General features: G+C 47.6%; 1 protein-coding gene across 2 annotated transcripts in view; it reads left to right on the forward strand.

Moving 5' to 3' along the window:
• Positions 1 to 19871, forward strand: part of SPSB4 (splA/ryanodine receptor domain and SOCS box containing 4) — a 96795-nt gene that overhangs the window by 41746 nt on the left and 35178 nt on the right. The window lies entirely within an intron of this gene.

Raw genomic sequence — 19871 nt, forward strand, 5'->3', positions numbered from 1 at the left:
AGGAAAAGGTGTCAGAAGCCCTATACCTGGATGGGATGGGAAGAGGTGGTGGAAGATGGGGCAGCTGCAGGGATGTGGGAACATTTGCAGAGGGAGTGCGGGGAGACGAAATGTTTCTCTTTCATAAGAGAGTCTGTAGAGAAAAAAATCAAAGCTTTTTGGAACTTAAACCTAAAAATGCCAGCTGAATATGATAACAACAATAATAAAATATCTAGTAATGCCATACATTGAGGTAAGCACTTTTCATATTGTCAATCTTCCCAGCAAATCTGCAGAGTTGGCCTTAGTTTCTTTTGCACTTGATAGCTCAGAGGGGTCACATAACTTGCCCAAGGTCGCCCAACTAATAAGTGACAGAGCCAGGATCCAAACCTGGATCTGTCTCATTCCAAAACCTTACTTATTCTGCCATACCGAGGTGTAATGCATCACAGTGTTTGAGCTTAGGTGACATAGAGGAGGCCCAGAGAGGTTAAGCCGGGCTTGAGACCCATGGTGGATTAGTCACAGCCAGTGAAGCTTCCGGTTCTCCAGAGCCACCTTCCCACCCTGCGGCGCTGGAGAAGGGCCATGCCGGCTGCCAAGGCTCAGCTGTGCTTCTCTCCCTTCATCCCACATGCATATTAATCACACACATAGACTCTAATGAGCAGTTCAACCTCTGCAGCAGGCTCAGAACAGAAGCCAAGGGTCCTCACCAGCTGGGCATGAAGAGCCCTGTGCCCACTCCTCCAGCCCTCCAGAGCCTGAGCCATGCCTTGCTGAACTCCAGCCTGAGCTGTGCCTTGGCCCCCTCTTCTAATACCACACAGATCTCCCATGTGACCTTGTTCTGGTCACTGCTGTGTTCTGAGCCTCTGTTTCCACCTCTGGGAAGTGGAGGCTAGCAGCACCAGCCCCATGAGATGTCTGCAAAAAAAAAAAGCCAGCCAGGTCCCAGTAGGCAAATTCCCCACTGGCCTGGCCTGGTTCCCTGTAGTTGTTGGCAGCTGGGAGTGCTTGCTGTATCTCTAGAGCGGTTTGCCACAGCCTTGCTGCCTGGGGTCGGCTGGGGCTTAGTGGTCTGCCCTGAGGCTGACACTGCTTATGTCCACCTTCTCTTCCTCCTCTGGCTCCCACAGCTCCCAGTCTCCTCCCGCCATGGCCGTTCTCACCTGACTGTGAGCCTAGTTGGTCTGTGTACCTCTGGCCTCCAGCACTGGGCCAGCACAGAGCAGGTGCATGGGAACTTGGTGAGTGAATGAGTCATTGCATTTGTGCCCGGCTGTTTCCAGATTTGCACTGGCTGCTGTGGGACATCCAGGGGAGAGTCTCTGCTCCTGCCCTCTCCAGGTGACTACGGGGAGATGAGGCAGTTCCTTATCTCTGTCAGTCGCCTCGGAGGGAGCTGAGCTGGACAGCTGTTGCATGCGCTGCTGTGCCCTGAACTCGGAGAATGGCTGGTGAGAGACTCAGGGAAGGCCTCTTAGAGGAGGCAATTTTTTAATGATGACCTGAAGAGAACATGGGTTGGATATTGTGTTTACTCCTGGGCCTTTTTTTAACCACCCCCAAAAGTCGTGTAACAAAACGCTCTCAAGTGGAAACCACGTTATTGCACCCTGAGGAGGAAGCTGATTGCCTGCTAGACTGAGATGCTGGCTTATTTCTTGGCCTGAAGGTTTTCCCTTGCGCCCTGCCTGCCCCCCGCCCCTTTGCCCCCTGGGAGCGGCCCTCAATCACTGTCTGGAGGGTTGGTGTACACATTCTCCAGCCCCCTCACCCTATCCCTTGTGTTGGCTCACCCTGTAGCTGGCTGAGGACAAGCCTCTGCTGCCTGTGCTTCCCTTGTCTCCGAGACCTCATCCATTTTCTCTGTGGCTGCACTGCTCCTCCCAGAGAACATGGGAGATTTAGAAGTACCTTAGAGGCCACTAGGGATGCATTGTATCACATGAGAGAAAAGGCTCCACTGGCTGGCGGTGTATTCTGCTGCCAAACGGGGCGTGTCTCGTCGGTCCCTATTTGAGTTAGAGGTGGGGAAGAGGCCGAGGCAGGCCAGGGGTAGGGGTGAAGACCACTTCAGCCACCGTGCAGAAAGGTGCCTGCGTCCTAGGTGTGCGGGTGATGCCGCAGCCCTCCGCAGTCCCGGGAGAGTTGCTGTGCTGCCGAGACTGCGGAGGGCATGTTCAGGAAGGGATTTCCGGGCTACTCCGAGGCGGAAAATTTGAGACTATAAGCTCCTCGACAGCTGTGTCTTCTGTATTGTTTGGGTCGCTGCCTGGAGCACCATGGCTACAGAATGAATACAAATGCATAATGGAAGAGGCTGTCCTGGGGCGCAGAACAGACTTATTCATTCCCCACTCACCCACCTGCTCCCTTCCCGGCTCCCCTGAGACTTTGCTGGGACTTGGTGTTGTCAAAAGTCATATAAATCCTAATGTCATCTGGCTCTATTGTCCCTGACTGCCCCAGACATCAGGCAGAAGAAGGGAGTTTTTACTTTTCTCTGTGAAAAGGATGGATGAGGAGGGCCTGTGCCCACCCAAACTTTGGGAAGCTGCCAGGACCTGGACCCCTTGTGTCCTGTCCCCTCGGAACATTCTGGAAAATCTATCCCAGTGCTTTCTGCTTATGAAGCTGGGCCTGAGGCTAACCAGGGTGGAGCTGGCACTGTGGGCAGAGGTACTGTCCCAGGATGAGGGAGGCCCAGGGAGGAGATGTGGCAGAGATTATTGGAGATCTTGGATCCAGACTCAGTGGAGAGCCAGGAGACTCCTGAGAGTAAGTCTGGATTGGGGCCCAAGGCCTAGATTTGGGCAAGAAGAGCACAGGTCTTCCTCATCCATCCTTCTTACAGCTAAAAGTAAAAACTCCCTTCTCCTGCCTGATGTCTGGGGCCGTGGGGGACAACAGAGCCAGATGATATTAGGGTTTATATGACTTTTGCCAACACCAAGTCCCAGAAAACTTTCAGGGAAGCCGGGAAGGGACCAGGTGGGTGAGTGGGGAAGAGCAGAGGTAGGAATAACGCCTGAGACAGAAGAACCAGAGGTACCTTCTGCCTCAGCCAGAAGCCTTTTATATGCTTCCATGTAGAAGAGAAGCCAAACCTAGAATGCAACAACCTCCCAGGGCCACAGGGGGAAACAGCTAAATAGTTGAATAAGATGGCACATGAGTTTACTGACCAAAGGAGGTACATGACTTGTTAGACACTTGGGACCTCCTAAAATACAGATTGTAGTAGGACCCTCACCTCCCATCATCTGGACCTTATATTTCTTTTGATGCAGCCTCTGTTAGTCTTAGCTAATTGAACAGCCAGCTCATATTGACCAGTCTCAGAGAACTTGTGACTTTCTGTCATGGAACATATTGCCAGGACAGCTCTCCCTGTCCTGCCAGCTGGATTGATTTCCAAGGCCTAAAAACAGGACTTTACAGTAATCCCTAATGGGTTCCATCTAACTGCACTATGCCAGATTTCCTAGAGTATGGAGACCATTTGGGTTTCTAATTCCATATTCTTTGTGCTGTCTCTCTTTTTCCAGCATGTGCTGCTCACGCATTTGGTAACATCATAGTAAACATATTAAAGTATATAGCATCCTACATTAAACATAATGGACATGTAACTGTGATCCAAGTTGCACGTGACTTCTTGACATAATGCTTTTTTTGGTAGATGTTTAATTAAAACATATTAATTTTAACTTTATGATTTTCTTTCAGTAGTTTTTGAACCAATAAGTTCACCACATGTCTCAAACATTTTTTAAGGTCCTTGAAAAACATGTAGTCCAGAGCCCTGTGCCTGAAATGAGTGCCTCATTTCAGGTTGAAACGGGCCCATGGTTGAAACGGCCCCTTGCCTTCTCCCTGGCATCCTGGTCAGCTGAATGAGCATCCCAGCCAACCTTCCTGTCTCTGGTTTCCTTGTCCTCAATCTATTGTCTTTGTGCATGACTTCTAAATTCATCATCCTGAAATACCCGTTCTTTCCATTTTCACCCTTTCTTGACAGTCTGTGATGGTGACTGGAACCAGGCCATGCCACTCAGCCTGCATGGGGGCTCTCCATCAGCAGCTCCCAGCCCCCATGTGACCCAATGTCCCTCTCTGCCCTTACATAGGCCATTGCTGTAGTCTGGCCAGGGCCTTTGTTGGCCCTTGGACCCGCCATGCTGATTCCTTCATTTCCCCCATTGTTCCTGCTCTTACCTAGACTGAGAATGGGAAGAGCTTCACTAGACCCAGGGATGGTATTTCAACCAAGGCTTTCAAACTACAGAAACTGTTTCTGAGACTGCCCATGTTTTTCTCCAAATTCACACATTTCCCATATTCTGTTTTTGTTTTTGTTTTTGTTTTGAGGCAGAGTTTCCCCATGTTGGCCAGGCTGGTCTTGAACTCCTGACCTCAGGTGATCCACCCACCTCAGCCTCCTGAAGTGCTGGGATTACAGGCGTGAGCCACCGCACTCAGCCACACATTTCCCATATTCTTGATCCTCTCTGAGAACTATCTCCTAATGCCTCTTCACTTTGACTTTCTGCTTGTTTCTCATAGAGTAGAGAGACTGGCCTCCCTCCTGTTCAGTGAGGAGGAATGGTCTCTGGGATATGCAGGTAGCTATATTTGGGAGGCAGGACCTGACAGGGAACTCAGATGTGGCTGGTCCCACAGAGCAAAAGGTCAGTGAGCCTCTGATTCGCTGGCAGATTGATAATATTTAATAATTGAAATAATTTTAAAAGAAAGTGTAATAACCAATAATAAGAAAATTATTGATAATAATAGTGACCCTTTAATGAATAGCCATTGTATTGGAGTTCCTAGTCTGAGCACTTTACATACATTGCCTTACTTAATTCCCACAATATTTACATGAAACAAAAACAGGCTCAGAGCAAATACCAGAGACATCTGAGGTCACATGGGCTGGGAGGACAGCTCAGGCCTGTCTGGTTCTCAAATCCATGCCCTTTCTTCTTCACCAAACCATTTTCTTACTAACCAGCAACTATTTGCCAGTTTCTAGAGAAATGCAGTGTTCCACCGATCCATCTAGTCCTTCACCGGTACCAAGTGATTTTAATTACTGTAATGCTATGGTTAAAAATCTGTTTTAATAGCTGGTAGGACCACTCCCACCTTACTCCTCTTTGCTTTAGATAGTTTCTGTTTCATCTTTTGTGTTTGTTTTCTTGAAGAATTTTAGTTAATTATTTTAGTATGGTCCTCACAAATCCTGTTGGTATTTTTATTGAGATTATATGGCATTTATAGATTATTTTAAGGGATCAATGATATTTTTAAATTGCTGGGTATGCCAATCCAAACATAAATGTCTTTCCATTTATTCAGCTTTTGTTTTATCTTTTAGTATATTTAATTTTTTTCTTACAAGTCTTACATAATTCTTGTCATGTTTATCCCTAAGTATTTAGGGATATAAAATTGTTTTTATTATGAAAGAAGCCTATCTTTCATTATATTTCCTAACTTGTTATTTGTCTAGAAGGAAGCTGATGATTTTTTGTTACCAATTTTGTAATTATCTGCCTCACTGAATTCTACGTTCCTCTAGGAGATTCTTTTTTGATTCTCTAGGGTATTCTAGGCATACCATCAAATCTTCTGCAGATAACGACAATTTTGCCTTCTTTTTTAATATAATTATTTGGCTAATACGTCTAGAACAGTGAAAGGTAATAGTGGTGTTGGTGGGTGTATTAGTTCATTTTCTGCTGCTAGAATAGAATTCCAAAGACTGGGTAATTTATAAAGACAGAAGTTTATTTGTCTCACAGTTCTGGAGGTTGGGAAGTCCAAGAGCATGGCATTGGCATCCAGCGAGGGTCATCCCATGGCAGAAGGTGGAAGCGAGCACATGAAAAAGAGACCAGATGGGGGCCAGACATCCTTTTATCAGGAGGCCCCTCCCAAGATACTAACCCACTCCTATAGTAACAGCATTAACATATTTCTGAGCGTGGACCCCTCAGGACTTCTTACCTCTTAAAGGTCCCATCTCTTAATACTGTTACAATGGCAATTAAATATCGACATGAGTTTTAGTGGGACATTTAAACCATAGTAATGGGATAATATGACTTTTAATGACTAAATAATATGTCACCATTTGGTTATACCATAATCCAATTAATGTCCTTTATTTTGTATGTATAGATTGTTTATAATTTATAAGTAATATTGCAGGGAATGCTCTTACTTATACATTTACCACCCATGTTATTTATATCCGTGTGGTAGATTGTTAGGAGTAAAAATGATGAGTCAAGGAATAAAACTGTTTTTGACATTGCTGATGCTGAATGCCATCTGATTTCTCAGAAAAGATTTCTTTGTTAACCAAAGTGTATACCTCAAAGCTTCAGATGTTGGTTAGTGCCTTGCAGAATCTTAGGATAGTGAGGGGATTTCCTTAGAAGGGAATTTATGTTGTGTGAGCTTGTATGTTAGTCTTGTTGGGAAGGTGTTTTATTGTGAGCTTAGATTTAGTTAAGAACAAGACATCGTGGCACCAGAATGTGCGGGTACTGAGGCCATCCCCCCAACCTGAAGTCAATCAAACAGAGCCTCTGTTTACTTCTTTCTGAGAATCCCCTTCCATTAGGGACTGTTATAAACCATGCAACCATCAGACACATGCCCTAGTATGGTCTTGACTGGTCTTGTCCAAGCCCAAGAAGCCACCGGTTCATGACAGTGGCTGTCATCAGCCATACGGCAGCCATGTGGCCTCCTCCTCTGGCTCCCCATGGCTCTGCCCTCTGTGCTGACTTTGCACAAGTGTCTCATTCTCACTCATTCTCTCTCATTGTTCTCTGGTGGTCAGCCCAACTGCCCTGTAGTCAGCTGTTGGGCTGTGCCCTATTCTTCCCTGGCAGCTCTTGTCTTCCCTTGCAGAAAGTAGACAGAAGTGTTATGAGTTGATTGTGTCCCCTGCAAATTCATATGTTGATGTCCTAACCCCCAGTACCTCAGAAAGTGACCTCATTGGGAAATGAGGTCACTGCAGATGTAATAAGTTAAGATGAGGTCATCAGGGTGGGCCTGAATCTGCTGTGACTGGTGTCCTTATGGAAAGGGGAAATTTGGACATAGACATGCCCACAAGAAGAACACCCTGTAAGCATGAATGCAGAGACCAGGGAGATACATCTATAAGACAAAGAAAGTCAAAGATTGCCGGTAAACCACCGGAAGCCAGGGGAGAAGCATGCATGGAACAGATTCTCTCTCACACTCCTCAGAAGAAACCAACCCTGTAGACACCTTGATCTTGGACTTCCAGCCTCCAGAACTGTGAGGCAATAAATTTCTGTGAAGTTACACAGTCCGTGGCACTTTGTTACAGCGGCCCCAGGAAACTGATACACAGGGTTAGGGTGCATCTCCTCAGCCAGTGTGAAGCAAAGGTTCTCCACTGCTCAGGAATGACTTGTCATGGTGGCTTGAACAGGTGAGGCCAAGGGTGGGGAGGGGGCAGGAGGGGAGAGGAGAGAGAGCCTGTGGAGTGGGTACCCTGAGTCCTGGGGTGTGGTAGCCCTGGGTATGGGCAGGGGCCTAGGGAGAGAAGGGAGGGTGCCCTGGTACCCACATTGTAGCCCTCTGGTGAATGCTTGTTTTATAAACTCAACAAAGGGTCCCTGTGAAGTGGTTGGAGGCCCCTTTTCCAGTGCCCAAGACAGATAGCTGCCCCTCGGGTAGCGGGGATGCATGATGGCCAAGAAGGGAATGGAAACTCCCAGACAGCAGAGGGCTGGGTCCCCCTGACACCTGCAGCTCTGTGAGTGTGGAAGGATGTGGTACGAGTTGTCATGGGTGAATGGCACTGGCCCAAAAAATGCCACCTGGACCTTCTGAGGCTGGCAGTGAAGGAGCCCCCTGAGGAGAATGGTGGGTGGAGCTTAGAGCCCAACTCTTGTCCCCTTGGACACTGCCACGGCTCCCACCAGGTTGACACTGCCATGTTTTAGTGACCTGGCCAGAGTGATCTGAGGGCCCACCATTTGCACCTCCCCTCAGCATCGCACTAAGGCTGGGAGGTCAGGAGAGACAGACCTGGCAGGACCAGGGGCTGGGAACCTTCTTTCCATGATAGCACTTTTGTCTTCAGCCTGGGGACACCTGCCAGGTGGCCCCTGCCCAGCTCCTCATTCTGCAGCTGGGGAAGAGACTTAGGAGTCCAGCTACCGGGGGAAAGCCCAGCTCTTCCCCAAGCTAGTTCTGGAACCATGGCTGAGTTACTCAACCTCTTCAAGCCTCTGTCTTCCCATCTGTAAAATGGAGACAATAATCCCTGCCTCACAAAGTTCTCCTAAGGATTAAATAATAGAATGGGTATAAACTGCCCAGGACGGTGCTGGCACACAGAGGTGATCACCATCAGATGGCTCTTATTATTACCTGTGTAATATTCCCCAAATGATGGATACCTAAATTCTTTCCCATGTATTAATGTTTTTACCTTCCCTTAAGCTAAACAACTGACAGCACACTTAATAGAAGATGCACTGATAACATGTTGCACATCTTAAATTAGTCATAATAGGTTCTGCACTATTCATTTCCGCGCACCAGCCCTCGCTCACTGGAGACTTGTAGGTTTCCCTGAAGCATTTAGAGAGATGCTTGTAAAGTCATCATGCTTCCCTGAAGGCAGTACTCCTTCTCAAGGGCCCTTTCCTCCGGGAATGCTCCTCTAGCCCCACATTTCATGCCTTTCCAGTTGTGCAGTGGATTCTCACATAAATCACCAAAAGTTCTAATAGTTTGTTTATTCATGCTTTCATTGATTCATTCATTCCTTCATCAAAGAGTAGGAATTACTCAAGCAATAAAGGTGTATCCAGGCAGAAAGAGCAAGAAATCGGAGTTATGAGAGGGCTCGGGGTCTTGGGCAGCTCAGTGTGGATAGAGCTGGAGTGAAGGTTGTAGTCACTTAGTAACTGAGTAATATATACAGAGCAGGTACTGTGGCCAGGCCCTGTGCTAGGTACTGAAGATAAGGCAGTGAACAGGTAGCCAGGGATCCTACCCCATGGAACGTACAACTTAGCAAGGAAAACATACAACCAATTACAGAAATTAGCCTGTGGTTACTAGTGTGCAGGGTGGCATGTCGGGAAGGTAGATGGTCCTGGGAGAGTGTATGAGTGGGGCCTGGTCTGTCTTGAGAGCCAGAGAAGGCCAATCTAAGGAACCTCTAAGCTTAGAGGAGGAATTAACAAGTGAGCTGCCTGTTTGGGGGTGAGGGATGAAGAAAAAGGTATTCTAGGCAGCAGCAGCAGCATGTGCAAAGGCCCTGTGGCAAGAGGGAAGCTGGCACAATTTAGGAACTCAGGTGGCAGGTGGCATGCAGGGAGCATGGCAGGAAAAAAAGCTGGAGAAGCAGGCAGGGTCTCACAGAGGATAAAGGAACCAAGCAGGAATGGAAACTTTGTATATATGAAAATTTTTAGTAAGGATAAGTTGGGGTGTGGACAAAATTGCAGACTTACTAACAGGTAAGTGGCCCCTTTGAGATGCCTGGAGGTCAATGTGGTTGCTCAAAGAAAGCATGGCCAAGAGGAGAACACTGCCTGGCAGAACTCCTCAAGCCCTAGGGCAGCCAAGCCTGCCCATGAAGAAGAGGCCACATCTCTGCCTCTACCTCACACTTGGACTCCAGGACTCCTCTCTATTCCCAGACCCTAAAAGAGGATTTCCTGCAGCCCAAACCAGATACAATCACTTACAAAAAAAGGAATGGCTCCCAAGTGGCCGCGCCTGTCCTGGGTGCTGCATAAAGCTGTTTGACATCTCTGTTTTCCCAATACCTAATTGTTAGCAACAAGGCTTTAGGAATCCCAGTGGCAAAGGGGCAGCCTCTGAAGACAGCAGCCTACACTGGCCTGGAGCCATGTCCCCCTCTGAGCTGGCTCCATTTGCAGACCTAGCATGCCCTTTCAAAGTGCAATTAATTCTAAAGCAGGAGCTGATAACAGTGAACCCTGGGGTAGGCCACATCCCCCAAAGCAAGTCAACTGGGACTTGTTACTGAGCTACTCCAGGTAGGCACAGTGTGGACACAGAGGGGCCCCACGACAGGGAACAAAGGGCTTCCCATCCAGCTCACTCATCAACCCAAGGAGATGGCAGCATCAGAACAGCACACACCTTTGGTGCCCTCAGCTCTACACAATCCTGACCCTGAAAATGAATGGAAAAGACTCAGTTGGTGCCTGGGAAGGAATCAGCTTCTGTCCTGAAGTATATTAAAGAAAGGTCTTCTCAGGTGCTACTTGCTTGCAGTTCATTTATACCTGCCTGGTTACCTGCCTCCCATTCCCTCTGCACAACAAACCACAAATGAGAATGAGGGGCAGGTAAGGCCAGAGACAGGCACACCAGCCGCAGCCCTCCAACAGCCAACTGCCTACCCACATAAGGGACACACAACAGCCACAGCAAACAAGAACTCTTAAAGTGCAGCTGTCCATAGCCATTCAGCAAAGGGGCATGAGGCCCAGCCCTCAGGAGCCAGGCAGAGCAAGGTTGTAGTACCAAAAATGACCTTTTTTTTTTTTTTTTTCTAACTCTGAATCCTCCAAAATGGATTCAGTTATGTTTAGGGTGATTGGTTCAAGATGAGGGAATAATGAGTCGTAGAAAAATTCCCACCCAAAGAGATCATGCTCAAAGTAGGTTCGTCACTTAAAAGGACCATTGATCCGACAAATTCACTCATGTTGAGAAAGCTTCCCCAACAGTTTCCAATAAATGAGGTGTCAGTGAAATGATCTCAGCAGTGAAATAAATAATACCAGCATTAAACAATAAAGCAGCCCCTAGAAGGGTGTGATAATCTAGTGAGGGGTACAGACAATGAGTGCCTGCAGGTCCCTGCGGGTGCAGAATGACAGAGGGACTGGGCAGAGAGGAGGACCTTGTGCCCCACTGAAATGGGGCAGGAATGGGCTGGAGGGAGAGGGCGGGGAAAAGCACTCCAGGCAGTGGGAGTGGCAGGAGCAAAGGCAAGGGGCTGGAATGTGCTTCATTTCTTGGGGAAGGGGAAGGAAAGTACATGAGTCTGGCAAGAGGGAAGTTTGTGGGTAAATTCCTTGAGGAGAGCCTGCTGGGGCCAGACTGTGACCCGGACACACTGCAGACACCTCCCGGGTGGCTGCCACTGACCAGCCACAGAAGCTTCTTTGAGGGCCTCCCAGACACACCCCCAAGTATCTCCTCTGCATGGCAGATGGCTGGGGTTGTTTTTGGCAGCTTAGATTCTGGAAGTCTGTGGGAGGAGATGGCCAGGCGGGACTGAAAGGCTGCCAGGCCTCGTGGCCTGCACACAGGTGGCCGGTGTCAGGCAGGCAGTGGTGTCTGCAGACTTTGCTGCCCAGACCTGGGCAGGGCCTGCCAGGGCGTCCTGGGAGCCGGCACAGGCTGCGCGGCCGGCCCATCACAAGTGAGCCTTTGTGGCCCCGGTTTACGAAACCAGCCAAATATTTTCCCTGTCACTTTATGAGGTGCTAGGTCTACCCATTCAAGCTGGGAAAAATAAAGCGTCACATAATTTGCGCCGTTAGAGTTGAGGAGGTTTGAAGTGAACCAATGCTCCTTTTAAAAGAATTCTGTGCCCCTGGGAAGGCCTGTCAGCCTGAGGGGGAGGAGTACACCCAAGATCCCACCTCTGGAAGGGATGGGTACCATCCAAGCCGCCTGCAGGTTTTGCAGACGTAGAGAATGAGGCCCTGAGTCTGGAAAGTCTTCAGCCCACAAGGCGGATGGCGTCAGATGAATGAGGAGACTGAGTTCCTTAAATATCTTTAGCACCATACATTCAGGAACCATTTTAGCCTCTTTTTCACAGGTGAGGCCAGAAAGGCTCACAGAAAAGGGTGGATGGGAATTCTCCTTCAGAACCTCACTGCAAGGCAGAAAGGATTCCAGAAGGGCTTTGAGGCTGAGGTGCATGGTGAAACGGGATGTTACACACTGAAGTTGAAAAGCATCCGCCTTGTGCAGTAAGCCAGTGGGCAGTCACCATTGCGCTGTGATTCCTGGCCTCCCACTGAGTTCCCACATCCCCTACAAAGCCCCATTTCTTACTGCCCATGGCCTATAATTTCATTGGTAGATCTGCTTCCCTTTTGCCTCTAGTAATAAGTATCATTTATTGGGTACTTGCTATATTATGCCAAGCATTCCACTAGGTACCTCATTCATTCATTTAACTGAGATTTATCAAACACCTACTATATGCTATCCCCCGAGGATGCAGCAGCCCTGTCTGGCGTAGTATTGAATCCATTGTTACAGATGGATCATTTGAGCTCAAAGAGAAGTGACTTGCCGAAGACATACAGCTAATACATGGCAGAGTTGAATTTCAAAACCAGGCGGGTCTGACTTCAAGGTATGGCTTCTCTCCACTCCCTCATTGACAGGGTTAGGAAGAGGCAAGTAATTACTAAAGAAGACACAATGTAAGTAATCATAATTCTTTTCTTTGCCTTCAAAGTTATAATAAAATAGATTAAAATTTTAAATGCTTACTGCCTTTTTTAAAAAAATTTCTTTTCCATCTCCCTTTCCTGGTAAATGGCTTATTATCTTTTAGATGAAATAAAGATACACTTTCATAAAAGCGAATCCGTGATGGCCACTTAGAATTCCACACTACATGCGGTAACTCTACATCGCCACCTGGTGGTACAGATTTTGCATAACGGGATGTAAATCAAGAGCAAAGACAACCGCTATGGGCCATTGGAAGGGACTACAATTTGGAAGTGAGAATTCAGAGGTTCTAATCTGTGCTCTGCCCTAGACTGGCCGTGGTGGCACTGAGTCAGCCACTCCAGCCCTCTAGGTGGCAGATCCTTTTTTTGCAGCTCCTGTGTGGGCTGGTGTCCCTGGAGACTCCGTTTTAACTTGGACATTCCCTGACTATTGTCCTCCTATGTTGCACTGAACTCAAAGAAAAATGCTCAGGTGGGTTTTGAGGTACCAGTTGGGGAGATAGTGTGGGGCAAGGCTTTCTGGAGCCCTCGGGCCACTCCATGAAGGTAGCACCTCCTCCTCTAAGTGTGCATCTTGGCCTGGCCTCAGGCATCCCATTATGGCTTCTCACCCTCCCTGGGATCTGCTCTGACTGCAGTCCTCTTAAGGGCAGTTCTCACCCCATGCCTTTCTTCACCAGAGCAGAGACCTTCTACCACACCCTAGGGTATCCATCAGGAATTACCTCCGATCACAGTTCAAGAAACCAAGTTCAGGGTCTAGGATGGGCTTAGCACAGCAGAAGTAGTTTGTTAGTTGTATTCTTTTATAAGGAACAGAAGACCTGACCCCAAACTGCCTTAAGTTAATAAAAGGAATATATGTGCTTTTGTCACTGAGTAATTGTAGTTGCTTTAGCCTCACCTCTATCCCAGGTTCAAACACCATTGGCAGGGTCTGACATCTCTCTCTCCATTTCTCAGCTCTTCTTCCTTCGTGTCTAGTGGCACCTTAGGGGTGTCTTATGGGGCTTTAGGCCCCGCACCCTCAACCTACCTGAAATAACAGGATCTGAGTAGACAGTGTTTCCTAGATCTCCCATCTCACCGACCACCACTCCTGAGCCCCTCCTACATACACATTCTAGAGGCCTCTGTATAGGGTCATCTTTCTCAAGTCCCCAAATGACTTCAAGGAGGCCCTGGGTCCACCTGTTGCTCCTTCTTATTGCAGGCCATGCCCAGCACAAGTCCTGGAATCCATTCTCATGGGCCCCAGTGGGATCTCAGGCTCACCCCTGAACCAATCACGGTGGCCACTAGACTGGAATGTGCTGATTGGCTCAGCCTGGTCAGAGGCTCCACGCCTGGGGTTAGGATGGGGCAAAGCCTCAGGAAAAACACACTCCCCAAGGGATCTGAAATGTTTTACCTAAAGGGCAGGTGGTGGATGCTGGAGGCAAAACCATCAGAAATTCATTAGTAACTAACATAAAGGTTAGTAGAATGGAAGTTCATACATTATTTATCTTTTGAGTAAATCAGAGTGATAAGACTATCTTCATGGTAATGTCGCTTCATTCACTGGAAAGGTGTGTTCATAGGAATGCAAAAGGCTTAGGAAAAAAATAAATAAGACGAGAAAGTCTGTTCAGCGACAGAGAAAACAGAGTTGGGCCTGGCCTCTGTCCTGTCCCCACTATGCTTCCATCCAGGGCAAGGACAGTATTGGTGAAGACATGTTTCAACAATGCCTTCAACTCAGCCCTGAAGAAGAGAGGTAGTCCCTTAGATTTCTGAGTTTCCCTCTGGGAGTCTGTCTTGCATATGAATATCATCCTGTAACTATTGGGACAGCCTTACATCCCCTCTGCTAGTCTCTAAAGTTGACTTGAAGATTTTTATTTGTGCCCGGGCACAGTGGATCAGGCCTGTAATCCCAGCACTTTGGGAGGCCAAGACGGGTGGATCACCTGAGGTTAGGAGTTCAAGACCAGCCTGGGCAACACGGTGAACTTTTCTCTACTAAAAGTACAAAAATTAGCCAGGCATGGTGGCGCAAGCCTGTAATCCCAGCTACTCGGGAGGCTGAGGCACGAGAATCACTTGAACCCAGGAGGTGGAGGTTGCAGTGAACCGAGATCACACCACTGCACTCCAGCCTGGGCAACAGAGTGAGACTCCGTCTCAAAAAAAAAAAACAAAAAAAAAAAATTTTATTTGTCTGCGGTGGCCTCTTTTGCTGTTCTGTCCTCCTTGGGCTAATGTTTAAAATTCCAGATAGAGTGTCCAAGTGGGCAGGGCCTTAGGGACTCTGGTGTAAGCCCCTTCTGCTCTTCTGCTGTGAATGGGGGCCAGCAAGGGTCAGAGTCTTACTGAATTCACAGAGCTAGTTAAATCACCAAGCTCAGGAGCCTCTGCCTGGCAACCCCTTCTCGTGGGAGTCTCATTACCACAGGGTTCCCAAGCAGGCAGACAGAGAGGCAACCAAGGTGAAGGCCTCGATGACACCTTTGCTATGAATAACCCACAAAATCAATTACTGCAGTGGGCAGAGCAGCAGCCAGGCCCTTCACTGTGTGCTGCTGGGCGCATGTACTGAGATCACTTCTTGCTGCAGGGCTTCCCTTCCTAATTGTATTTTGCTCAAACTAATGTTAAAAATTAAGTTTCCCAGCATTCAGATAAGGCCAAAGCGGGAGGTGGAATAAGAGAAAAGACTTAATTTTTAGTGGATAGACCACCAGGGAGCCACCTGGGATAGATGTTCTGTGTGTGTTTGATCTCTCAGAAACGCAGAATATTTACTGAGCAGCATTCTGTGCTAGGTCCTGGGGTACTCCCTAGGATCAGACCCAGGCCATGCCTCAAAGAGCCCCTAGTTTATCGGGTAGCCACACAAGTAACAATAATGATAATTCAGTGAGATGAGCATTAATAAAGAGCTCTGGGTAGTGCAGGAGGCGTGGAGGAAAGAGAGAATATCAGGTGTTTGGGTCAGCTGTGGCATCGAGGAAGTGCAGACAGAGGAGGAATAATTGAATTGAGATTTAAAGACTCAAGTATCCCTTTCTCTAGATGGAGAAGACCGAAAACGGCATTTCAGGGGAGGGTGCAGCATGTGTGAAGGCACAGCGGCTTTAAATTGCACAGCAGCACTCAGGAGGTTGTGAGAAGTCCAAGGTGCATACGACGAGAGAGCAGTCAGCAGAGACCAGATCATGGAGGGTGACCCCACCGCTCTAACTGGTATTTATTCATTCATCAAAACCTGGGCCTTTTGGAGTCCAGTTTTTTAAATTTAGATTTTACTTATTTTGAATACATTTATAAGGTTTTATTAAAACATGACAGTGATCAGTCTTCTGCCCACCCCTGTTTTCAGCCACCCTCCCCAGAGGCAACCGATGCTGTCAGATTCTTGTGTATTCTAAGGTGTTTCCCACAAATACACAAACAGCAGCAGTCTGCTCACACTTTGCCATGCACCTTGCTTCCATCACTTCATATATCTTGGAGGTGATTCAGCACTTGGAGCTTCCACCTTCTCCTTGACAATGGTGGGAGATCAGTTGTTAGTCCTAGCTTAGAGACCTTCTCATTCCACCCCTCATCTTACAGTGGAAAGGCCCAGAGAAGGTGGGGAGCAGCTCCAGCTCACCTGCTGTTCAGGGACTGAGCCAGGTCTGAAACTCACTCCTTTGCCTCCCATACCCACCCTCGGCCAGCCAGATCCACTTCCTTGCTGGCGGTCCCCATTTGCTAGCCCATCAGCTGGGTGAGGCTGCCATTTTTCATAGCCATTACAGGCAGAGAAGCTGGTGTTTCCATCGGCCTCGTGATATGGATTTTAGACTTCCACAGTAATCTTTATCAATGTTTTCTCACTTTTCCTTTCTCTCCCCTCTTCCTCTTCCTCCCCACCTTACATCTCAGCAGCCTTGTATCAAGCCTCTGCCCCATCCTGGTCCCAGCAACTGGTCACCATGGCAACAAGGGCCTTCCATCAAAAAGTGGCCTTCCAGGTATTTTATTTTGAGCCCCAATTAAGCAGGGCAGGCCACAGGCTGGGAGCAGTGCAGAGAAGAGTGTTTTATGGCCTATGAGAGATCCCAGGTGCTATTTATAGCTCCTTAATCGGTGTTGCTAAAATGGGTCTTAACTCACGTCCTGTGGCAACTGCACATTTTCATCACAGAGAATCTCCGCCCCACAGCCTCACTCCCTCCATCTGTTGGCCTGAGGGAGAAATGGTGCCTCCTCTGTGCTCAGCAGCTGTCAGCAGGCCACTTGACCCTTCTGACCTCCTCCTGACACTCTCTGGCCCTTTGCAGCCCTGCCTTTGGGGATATTTGGTCCACAGCAGATGCTTCTGTCAGGAACCCAGAGGCCTCAGCCCTGTCCCAGGGCTGGAATTCTGTCCCCAACCTCCCACCACCTCTTCTCAGCCTCCTCATCAAAGCAGAGTGGTTAAGAGGGACATGTAAGACAATATATCCAGGTTTTTGTGGATACTCCAAAAATTCTTTCCATTAACATCTCATAGGTTAACTAGCAGTTTCACTCATTAAAACAGAGCAAGTTAATGGCTTCTTACAGTTGGAGAAATAGAGGCTGAGAAATGGGAGAGGGAATTAACAGATACCCATTGCCACACACTGCCTTGGAGCTTTATATGTACCATCTCATTCAATCTTCACACAACTTGTTTTATAGAGAAGGAAACTGTACCAGTCAGGATAGCCCAGGTTTTGCTGCTGTAACCGACAATCCCCAAACCTCATTGACTTCAAACAACAAAGGTTTGTTTTTGTCCATACTGTGTGCTCATTGCTGTTCAGCAGGAGGCTTTATTCCACAACGTGTGTCCTCACTTTGGGTCCAGGGCAGAAGGAACAGCCCCTAATGGTGACTAATGAAAAAGTGAAGGTAGCAAAATTCACACTGGCTCCTAAAGTTTCCAAGCAAAAGTAACACACATACTTCTGCTGCCATTTCCTTAGCAAGTCTTATGGCCACACCTAACTTCAAGTGAGTAGGGAAGGATAAGCTGATCATTGCTCAGAGGGCAAGAGCCAGAATATTTGAGAACAACCACATTGACCTCCACAGAAGCTGAGAGTCCCAGAGGTGAAGTGATTTGCCCAGATCCCATGGCTCCAAAGTGGCAGAGCAGGGATTTGAACTGTCAGCTGTTTCCCCCAGAAACCTGTGCATGTAACAAAGTGGTTATAGACTTGGGCTCTAACGTCATACTTCTGGCTTGAACTCTATCTCCAGTATTCACCAGCTATGTTATCCTAATTAGGCAAGTCATTTAACCTCTCAGAGCCTCATTTGTTTGTTAAATGAGGACACTAGTGCAGGACTATGTTCTGAAAACCAAAAGTTTTTTCATAAGTTTGGGGCAAACTCATTTGGCAGCCAGACTCAACTTGAACTGGGTGAGACTATTTATATCATTCCTTATTTCACTTGGCGTGAATATTCATGGGTTTCACTGCAGAAATATTAAAGTGTTTGGTTGCAGGCCACTGGGGACGTTATACCATACATAGCATATGCAACCTAATTACTAAACCCTGGAACTTGCTTTTTTTTTTTTTTTTTTTTGATAAAGGTCAATGGTCCTGTAGTACTTCCCTCATAGGGTCATCATAAGGATTAAGGGAAATGATTTGTCAAAAATTCTGAGCACAGGGCCCAGCACATAGTCAGTGCTCCATGCTTGGTGGTTATTTTTGGTCCCTAGATTGAACTGTTGAGGCAGGAAGAGGCCTGGGCTGTGAGAAACTGCCATACAAGCTGAAACCACAGCAAGAAAAGAGTGGGAACACTCTAGTTTGCACAGAACCCACATCAGCGGGTCTCTCAGTTTCCTCAGTGTTCTGTCCCAGGAAACAGGTTCTTTAGGGCCCCATTAATCCTCTAGGGTGTTTTTGGAATGATTCACTCTGAGAGCAAATGGAGTGTTTGGGTCCTTGGAAAAAGACAAAGTGCTTTGTAAGTATACGGTATTGTTTTCACACTTATTAAATGTGATGTGCCCTTTCCATCAGGCAAGAGTCTAGGGCTTTGTCATATTCATTTCTCAGAATCATGGAACCCAAAACCTGTTCCTCAGAAGACCTCAAAGCCCTGCCTTGTGGTTAGAACCCGAGACCCCACCCTCCACTCTGAGCAGCTTCCCGTCTCTCTGCTAAATAGACTGGAGTTCTGCGTAAGTTTCATTTGGCAAAGGGTTCTGCTGTTTGGAGAAAACCCGCCCTTCTCCTCCCAGCTGGAGAACTGCAGCCCAGGGAGGCACCATGCGTGGCAGTCAGAACCTGGGCTAGGACTGTGGTGGGATCCCCACTGATCACTCACTGGCTCCAAGATGCCCTTAGGTAGGTGGCGACCCCCCTGTGATCCACTTTCTTCATCTGTAAATGAAGATGTCAAGGGTTGTTATGAGGATTAAATGAGCTAATTTACGGAAAGTTCTTAGAACAGTGCCTGGTACAGTAGACGCACTAGTGATGCTAGCTATTAATATTTTCTCACAGCAAGTTTGTGGTAGAGCCAGTACCTGGGCCTTCTGTCAAAAGAGAGAAGGAATCTTGTTCAACTAAATTCATGGATTTGCCCTCTGCCTGCTGACTGGGCTGTCCCATCATGACCCTAGATGGGTTATTGGGTGCCGGACCCTGCTCCTCTCAGTCCTCGGAGTGGCCAGGCAAGGCATGGGGCAGCAGAGCCCATGGATGGACCACTTCTGGCCTCGAGGAGCTTTCCAGGGCCTCTCAGCAAGTGGCCCAAGTAGAGTGGTTCTGACAGGGGCCTCTGAGGTCCCTTTAGATAGCTAGGACAATGGGCAAATGAATTGTTTGACCATGTCTTGGACAAATACCTGGACAGAGCCCCTCCAGGTTACCCCAGCTGTTCTCCCATCTTCTTTGTATCTCATGCTGAGCAAAAGGTCAGGAAGCAGTGCTTTAAATTCAGCGCAAGGATCCAAACCACAGTGAGATGCCACTTCATACCCACTAGGATGGTTATAATTAAAAAGCAAACAAGCAGAACAGAAAATAACAAATGGGGAAGATTTGGAGGAATTCCTGGTGTGAATGTAAAACGATGCAGCTGCTGTGGAAAACAGTTTGGCAGTTCCTCAAAAAGTTAAACATAGAATCACCATATGACCCAGCAATTCCATTCTGAGGTATATACCCAAGAGGAATGAAAACAGGTAGGTATTCAAACAAATACTTATGCATGAATATAGCAGCACCATTCACAATAGCCAAAAGGTGCAAACGGCCCAAAACGTCCACCAGTGGATGAATGGACAAACAAAATGTGGCATATTGATATAATGGAATATTA

The sequence above is a fragment of the Pongo pygmaeus genome, chromosome 2 (genome assembly GCF_028885625.2).
Source record: "Pongo pygmaeus isolate AG05252 chromosome 2, NHGRI_mPonPyg2-v2.0_pri, whole genome shotgun sequence".
Taxonomy (NCBI): domain Eukaryota; kingdom Metazoa; phylum Chordata; class Mammalia; order Primates; family Hominidae; genus Pongo; species Pongo pygmaeus.